Source organism: Colobus angolensis, unplaced genomic scaffold (assembly GCF_000951035.1).
Source record: "Colobus angolensis palliatus isolate OR3802 unplaced genomic scaffold, Cang.pa_1.0 Scaffold4, whole genome shotgun sequence".
Taxonomy (NCBI): domain Eukaryota; kingdom Metazoa; phylum Chordata; class Mammalia; order Primates; family Cercopithecidae; genus Colobus; species Colobus angolensis.
Genome location: NW_012117376.1, coordinates 4058726 through 4066647, shown reverse-complemented (window position 1 = coordinate 4066647; position 7922 = coordinate 4058726). Strand labels below are relative to the sequence as shown.

At 42.5% G+C, this 7922-nt stretch overlaps 1 protein-coding gene across 2 annotated transcripts in view; it reads left to right on the top strand.

Moving 5' to 3' along the window:
- THRAP3 (thyroid hormone receptor associated protein 3) overlaps window positions 1-7922 on the top strand; it is a 99084-nt gene that overhangs the window by 30906 nt on the left and 60256 nt on the right. For both annotated transcript variants that reach the window (XM_011955313.1, XM_011955314.1), the window contains one exon: window positions 7303-7405. The gene's annotated coding sequence lies outside the window, so the exon portion shown is untranslated. The remainder of the gene's footprint in view (window positions 1-7302; window positions 7406-7922) is intronic.

Sequence of the window (7922 nt, the reverse complement as noted above, 5' to 3'; positions counted from 1 at the left end):
TTTTTTTGAGATGGAGTTTTGCTCTTGTTGCCCAGGCTGGAGTGCAGTGGCATGATCTTGGCTCACACAACCTCTGCTTCCTGGGTTGAAGCAATTCTCCTGACTCAGCCTCCCAAGTAACTGGGATTGTAGGCATGTGCCACCATGCCGCGCTAATTGTGTGCTTTAGTAGAGACGGGGTTTCAGCGTGTTGGTCAGGCTGACCTGGAACTTCTGACCTCAAGTGATCCACCTGCCTTGGCCTCCCAAAGTATAGGCGTGAGCCACTGTGCCTGGCCAGGGTTTATTCTTATTGGTCATCTGTACTAAATGCATTTGTTAGACAAATGATGAAGAAAATGGGTTGACAATCTTTCTCTCCAAAGGGTCAGGTACTTTAGGCTTTGCTGGCCAAGAGGCAGAGTTGAGACTACTATGTGGGTACTTACATGACAAGAGAGAAAACAAATTTGCACAAAGTTTTTATTTCAAAATACAATGATCAGGCTGGGCACAGTGCCTCACACCTGCAATCCCAGCACTTTGGGAGGCTAAGGCAGGCAGATCACCTGAGGTCAGTTCAAGACCAGCTTGGCCAACATGACGAAACCCCGTCTCTACTAAAAATACAAAAAATCAGCCAGGTGTGGTGGCGCATGCCTGTAATCCCAGCTACTCGGGAAGCTGAGGGCACAAGAATCTCTTGAACCTGTAGGACAGATGTTGCACTGAGCCAAGGCCACGCCACTGCACGCCAGCCTGGGTAACAGAGTGAGACTCTGTCTCAAAAGATATCTGTAGATATGCATATATGTATCTGTAAATGTAAATAATGAGTATAATTTTTATAATAACAGGTCTATAAGAATGGAATTCTGCTTTTGGGGAATACAATTTCACCTAATTGGGGCTCCAAGTTAGCATTGCCTTTCAAAATTGAGGGCAAATATTTTTGTTAATGCTGATTTGTCGTGAAGTTTTGTATGTGTCATCTTTGAAAATGTCTTCACGCAGATGGGTACTGCCAAATACTTATATTAATCTGTGAGCATGTGATTTTAATTGAGCAGATTTATCTTTTGGAAGGCACAGAAGTGTGTTAGATTCTTGATATTTCTCTTTTAGCATACCGTAACATTGCAGATAAATCACTTCCAATTGAAGATTAGATGGAAGCTCCTTAGCTGCACAGTTAGACAGATTTTGAAATATGGAGATTTACTTTACACATGCATTGAGACTGGAAATATGCTGGAACTGTAGTTTGAGTTCAGAAAATCTGCTTCAAATTTGTGTGGGGATGGAGATACCACTTCTTGTTCAACTTTTGACAGTATGAGAAGTGAATAAAGTAATTTGACATTTCTTAAAATCGAAACATTTATTGTCATTAGTATTATTTTATCACAGTATGTGTTTCCCATAGAAGTGCTATTTTGACTTCTAATTGTATTTTATTTCTTTGAGACAGAGTCTCCCTCTGTCACCTAGTCTGGAGTACAGTGGTGAGGTTGTAGCTCACTGCAACTTCAAACTCCTAGGCTCAAGCAAGCCTCCTGTCCCAGCCTCCTTAATAGCTGGGACCACAGGCGTACATCATTGAGTGAAGCTAATTTTTTTTTTTTTTTTTTTTTTTTGTGGAGTTGGATCTTGCTGTGTTCACTAGGCAGGTCTCAAACTTCTGACCTCAAGCTGTCCTCCCACCTTGGCCTCCCAAAGTGTTGGGATTACAGATGTGAGCTACTGTGCCAGGTCCTTGTAATTTTAAATTGAATTCATTAAGAAACATTATCAAGTCTGCAACAAAAGCTAACTTCCAAAGCTATTTGGTATCCACAACAATAATAGTGGTTAAGGGTGGTTCTTGTTGAAAAATTTGATACTCAGCCCTGAGCTTTTCAAGAAAGATAAAATTTTACTGCTTCTGATTCATCAAACTGCTGTGTGGTAGGGCAAGTCAGGACATTCACCTTCTTTTTCTCAGCACTACACTCCAGCCTAGGTGATGGAGACCATGTCTCAAGAAAAAAAAAATCTGCAGAGAAACTGCTGATAAATAACCTTACATTTTCACAACGTTTGTCAATTTTTCCAACTAAGTCCTTTTCTTCTCTACACATATTTTTTACCATCATTTGCTTTCCTGTAAGTTGGGAATATTGTGATGAGTGCTTAGTTTTGTAATATCAATGTATGTTGTATTTTTGGCATATCTGTGGTGTCATTTCATAATAAACACAATAATTTGCCATCAAATTCAATAACAAAATGATCCACACTTCACACTGTGCTTTAAAAGGGTAACATCAACGTCTGCTTTTCTTGTTTTGATATGATGGATATGCACTGGTAATTAAAAATAATAAAATGTGATACTGCCTATGCTGTTGAGTTATAACTGTGTCACTGCAATTTGTAGTAGCAAAGCAGTGAGACCACTGAAGGCAGTCCCTGTTGCAGTTACTCAGATCTCCTGTCTTAGTGTGCAGGTAGCCATATGTAAATGAATGTGACTGTTCCTATAAAATTGTTTATGGGTGTGTAAATTGGAATTTCTCTAGCCCAGCAGCTGATATGGGGGATAAAAAGAAGTTGGAATATTGTATAATTTTTACTTGTAATGAAGTATTCCTTTTTTTTTTCCCCGAGATGGAGTCTTGCTCTGTCACCCAAGCTGGAGTACAGTGGCGCCATCTCGACTCACTGCAAGCTCCGCCTCCTGGGTTCACGCCATTCTCCTGCCTCAGCCTCCCAAGTAGCTGGGACTACAGGCGCCTGCCACCACGCCCGGCTAATTTTTTGTATTTTTAGTAGAGGCAGGGTTTCACTGTGTTAGCCAGGATGATCTCGATCTCCTGACCTTGTGATCTGCCCTCCTTGGCCTCCCAAAGTGCTGGGATTACAGGCATGAGCCACTGCGCTCGGCCTGAAGTATTCTTTTGATTAAAAAAAAATTTTAAAACAAAAACCATTCTTAGCTCATGGATGGTACAAAAGCAGACATTGGGCTAGATTTGGTCTGTGTGCCATAATTGCTATCCCCTATTACAGAAGGCTCTGTATACATGACTCATTTGGAAGATCATGATCTGTTTTCTTTCCAAACCCATGTGTAGTAATTTTATCAGTCTTGAATCAATCTTGGTTTCCACTAATACCATGAAAACTACCTAGAGCAGACATTGCAGTTTTCTGTGGTAAAACCTAAGGGCTTATTTGCTCAGCTGTCGTTATCTTATTCTTAGTATTTTGTTTTTCCAGCAGGGAATAGCTGAGATTACATTTTGTTATTCATTAGATACTTTGGGTTAACTTGAATAGAAGACACTGTCTTCTTTTTTTCACTTTTTAATTGCTATCATCATGCTTTTGAAACAAGAACACATTAGTCCTCAAGTATTACATAAACTTGTTACGCCTGGTGGTTTAAAGGACTGGCTTTGACCTCAGGTTCACAAGAGTGGGCAAGGTGTTTCCTTATGTTCTGTAGTTCTCAATAAAAGATTGCCAGGGGCCGGGTGCTGTGGCTCACACTGTAATCCCAACACTTTGGGAGGCTGAGGCTGGTGGATCATTTGAAGGCAGGTGTTCGAAACCAGCCTGGGCGACATAGTGAGAACTTGTCTCTATTTAATTAAAAAAAAGATTGCCAGGCCAGGCGCAGTGGCTCATGCCTGTAATCCCAGCACTTTGGGAGGCTGAGGCGGGCAGATCATTTGAGGTCAGGAGCTTGAGACCAGCCTGGCTAACATGGTGAAACGCTGTCTCTACTAAAAATACAAAAAAACGAAAAAAAAAAAAAGCTGGGTGTGGTTGTGCATGCCTGTAATCCCAGCTACTAGGGAGGCTGAGGCAGGAGAATTGCTTGATCCCGGGAGACGGAGGTTGCAGTGAGCTGAGATTGCACCATTGCACTCCAGCGTGGGCGAGGGAGTGAGACTCCGTCTCTCAAAAAAAAAAAATTACCAGGGGTACATGAGGTGAGATAAGGAAAAAAAAAAATCAATCTTGTTTACCATAGGAGATAAAAATGATATGGTCCTAGAATGTTAGTGTTTACCTTTTGTTTGGATTTGGAAACCGTATCGTTATTTAAGGTCTAATAATGTGTGGAACCTGGGAGCATTCTGAGTGACACTCTGGTCTAAGGCACTGTTGTCCTTTATCTGGGTCATTATTATTATTATTTTATTCTTTTTTGAGACAAAGTCTTGCTCTGTCACCTAGCCTGGAGTGCAGTAGTGTGAACGTGGCTCACTGCAGCCTCTGTCTCCTGGGCTCAAGCAATTCTCCTGCCTCAGCCTCCCATAATTTTGGGGTTATAGGTGTGAGCTGCCACATCCGCCTGCCTGGATTATTTTGGGCATTGTCTACTAATTTCTTCTATTCGTGGTCCATTAAAATCTGTTCTCCACTCAGCAGCCAGCATGTGTCATTGCAGTTTGTGGTACTTTGAAACATAATTATGCTTCTATTTTATGCTCTTAAACACTCCAGTGGCTGCCCTCATTACCCAGAGGAAAACCAAAGTCCTTACGATGATTGCAAGGCCCTGTCCATTCAGCCATGTTTCTGACCTGATCTACCGACAGATCGTTGGTAACTTTTTGCATTGCAGACATTCTTTTTTTCCTTTTTTTTTTTCTTTGAGATGGAGTTTTGCTATTGTTGCCCAGGCTGTAGTGCAGTGGTACAATCTTGGCTCACTGCAACCTCTGTCTCCCGGGTTCAAGCAATTCTCCTGCCTCAGCCTCCTGAGTAGCTGGGATTGCAGGCACCAGACACCATGACTGGCTAATTTTGTATTTTAGTAAAGACGGGGTTTCTCCACATTGGTCAGGCTCATCTTGAACTCCCAACCTCAGGTAATGCGCCCAGCCAACTTTGCAGACATTCTTATTTTTGTCTCTTCCTCAGACAGCCAAGCATGTTTCCTTCCTAGGGTCTTTGCATTTGCTCTTTCCTCAGATTTAAGCCCAGTATACTCTCTCTTCCAGTCTCTGCTCAGCTGTCTCATTAGAAAGGCCTTCCCTCAATACTCGATATAAAATTGTAACTCTTACTCCTCCATGTGCCCCCATCTGCTTTCTAGAATGTCAGTTCCAGGCATGAAGGGACTTTTAAATCATTGAACCTCCAGTGTCTGGAATAGTGCCTGGCATGTAGTCAGTACTTAATAAATTATTTGTTGAGTAAGTGGACAATTAGTAATGTGTAGAAGGGAAGAGGGTCTATCGTGGAGTCTCCTTGCTAATACACTGCTGTTTGGCCAAAGGAGGTTCAGGAGATAGAAGCTGACAAGTATGCCTGTGGCTGGCCAGATGACATTCAGGACAGGCTTAGTGGGAGGAGGGCAACTGTAGTGTCAGGGGTGACTCAGGGTTTCAGGTGTGTCTTTGCTGTCACAGAGTAACTAAAGGCCAGAGCCTCAGATTTGCTTTTCCACTCATTGCAACAATGGGGAATTGAAAACTTGTTGAAATGATTAAAATTCTTGCCGATAGGTTAATTAATAGAAAGGAAATATGATGGGGTAATAAAATGGGAGATTTGTGTGTGTACTTTCGCCATCTGGTTAGAATTAGAGGGAAAGATGGATGTATTGGAAACGATTGTGTTTTTTTGTTGTTTTGAGACAGAGTCTTGTTCTGTCACCCAGGCTGGAATGCAGTGACATGATCTTGGCTCACCGCAACCTCTGCTTCCCGAGTTCAAGGGATTCTCTTGCCTCAGCCTCCTGAGTTGCTGGGGTTATAGTCATGTGTCAGCATGCCCGGCTAATTTTTGTATTTTTAGTAGAGACATGGTTTCACTATGTTGTCCAGGCTGGTCTCGAACTCCTGACCTCATGATCCACCTGCCTTGGCCTCCCAAAGTACCGGGATTACAGGCGTGAGCCACCGCACCCGGCCTGGAATAGATTGCTTTTTAAATTCAGCATGTTACAGCGTATAAGAGCAGTTTGCAGTCCTGTGGCAGACATGAGTTTTCCCTCACTAGCTAGGCAGAGCTGACTGATGTGAGCCCCCTGTGCCTCTGGAGTGAGGAATTGGGGGAAAGAAGTTTTGACTGATGTAACTTAGGCTGAATTAGAAGAATAAATAGCAAGAAGACATGCAAAAGTATTTTGAATGAGTTTTTGAAAGTGCTATATTTGTACTTGTATCAACTAAGTAAATACATATTGACATTGTTATTTGGTAAAGGATCTGAATACTAAGCCTCGTCTAGATAAGACAGTCGTATCCTGTTAGTAATTCTTTTTTTTTTTTTTTTTTTGGAGATGGAGTCTAGTTCTGTCGCCCAGGCTGGAGTGCAGTGGCGGGATCTCGGCTCACTGCAAGCTCCGCCTCCCGGGTTTACGCCATTCTCCTGCCTCAGCCTCCCGAGTAGCTGGGACTACAGAATTTTTTTTTTTTTTGAGGCGGAGTCTCACTCTGTCCCCCAGGCTGGAGTGCAGTGGTGCAGTCTCAGCTCACTGCAAGCTTCCACCTCCTGGGTTCACGCCACTCTCCCACCTCAGCCTCCTGAGTAGCTGGGACTACAGATGCCTGCCACTGTGGCCGGCTAATTTAGTTTTTATGTTTTTAGTAGAGACAGGGTTTCACTGTGTTAGCCAGGATGGTCCCGATCTCCTGACCTTGTGATCAGCCCTCCTCGGCCTCCCAAAGTGCTGGGATTACAGGCGTGAGCCGCTGCCCCGGCCTTTCGTTATAGTAATATGAATAACAACAAAGCTTTGATAAGCCAGGAGTGAGGACATCTGATTACTTACATGAACTTGCTGGTCTTGGAACTTGATTTTCCTATTTCTTTTGGAAAACATTGTACAGAGCTTTGATGTATGACTATGTTCATAGATCTGGGAATAGACAACTGGAGCAGAAGGGAATTTTTGTGCTTTTATGGGTGGGTACGGGGAGTTATTTTACCTTGAAATGCATTTGTTAAGTTCATTTTAGTATACCTCTGTTCATTTCTGTCTTATTTTAAACATCTGATTCTTGTCAGGTTTACCAGGTTGAGTTTTATGGAACTTGTAAATTAGTCTTGCATAATGAAAACCTTAGCACCTGAAATACTGCCAGTGAAAGTGTCAGGTTACAGGAAGGAAGGTTTCTGCTTTCCATACTATAGGAGGTTGGATGGATGAAAACATGTCAGACAGAGGCAGACTATCTCATACTTTGAGAGAAAAGCTTGGGTCCTTTTGGAGTAAAGATGAGGGCTAAAGTAGGGTTTGTGTTTCTAGATTTCAAGCATCAGTAACAGAATCTGCGTTTGGGTGGCCATTTTATCACTACTTATTTTCTCTCATTTCAGAAGTGTATCCTGACTTGTAAATTGAAGAAGCCAGTGGTGCTGCGGGTGTTCTTTTGGAGTAGTGTCTGGGATCCAGTGCAAGTCAAATCATTGTTCACATAAGGTAAAAGCATGGTGGTAAAAGAAACTAATAACTTCACTAATTTGTAAAACCCATTATATGTTAAAAATTGATTATTTCAAGACCAGCCTGTGCAACATGGTGAAGTCCTGTCTCTACAAAAAATAAAAAAATTAACCAGGTATGGTGGCGCACACCTGTGGTCCCAGCTGCTTGGGAGGCTGAGGCAGGAGGATAGCTTGAGCTTAGTAGTTGGAGACTGCAGTGACCCATGTTCATGCCCCTGCACTCCAGCCTGGGTGACAGTGAGACCCTGTCCCAAAAGAAAAGAAAAGAAAAGAAAAGAATTGATTATCCAGACGATTCCTTAATGGAAGTTCTGGATTCTTATGAAACAGTATTTGTTTGAAAGGTTGTCTATAAACTAGACATCTGTAATCATTGTTAATATTTTGGGAAGCAGTCCCTTTTCATGCTTATGTTACGTGTTTAATTAAAATTGGGGGCCAGGCGTGGTGGCTCACGCCTGTAATCCCAGCACTTTGGGAGGCTGAGGCGG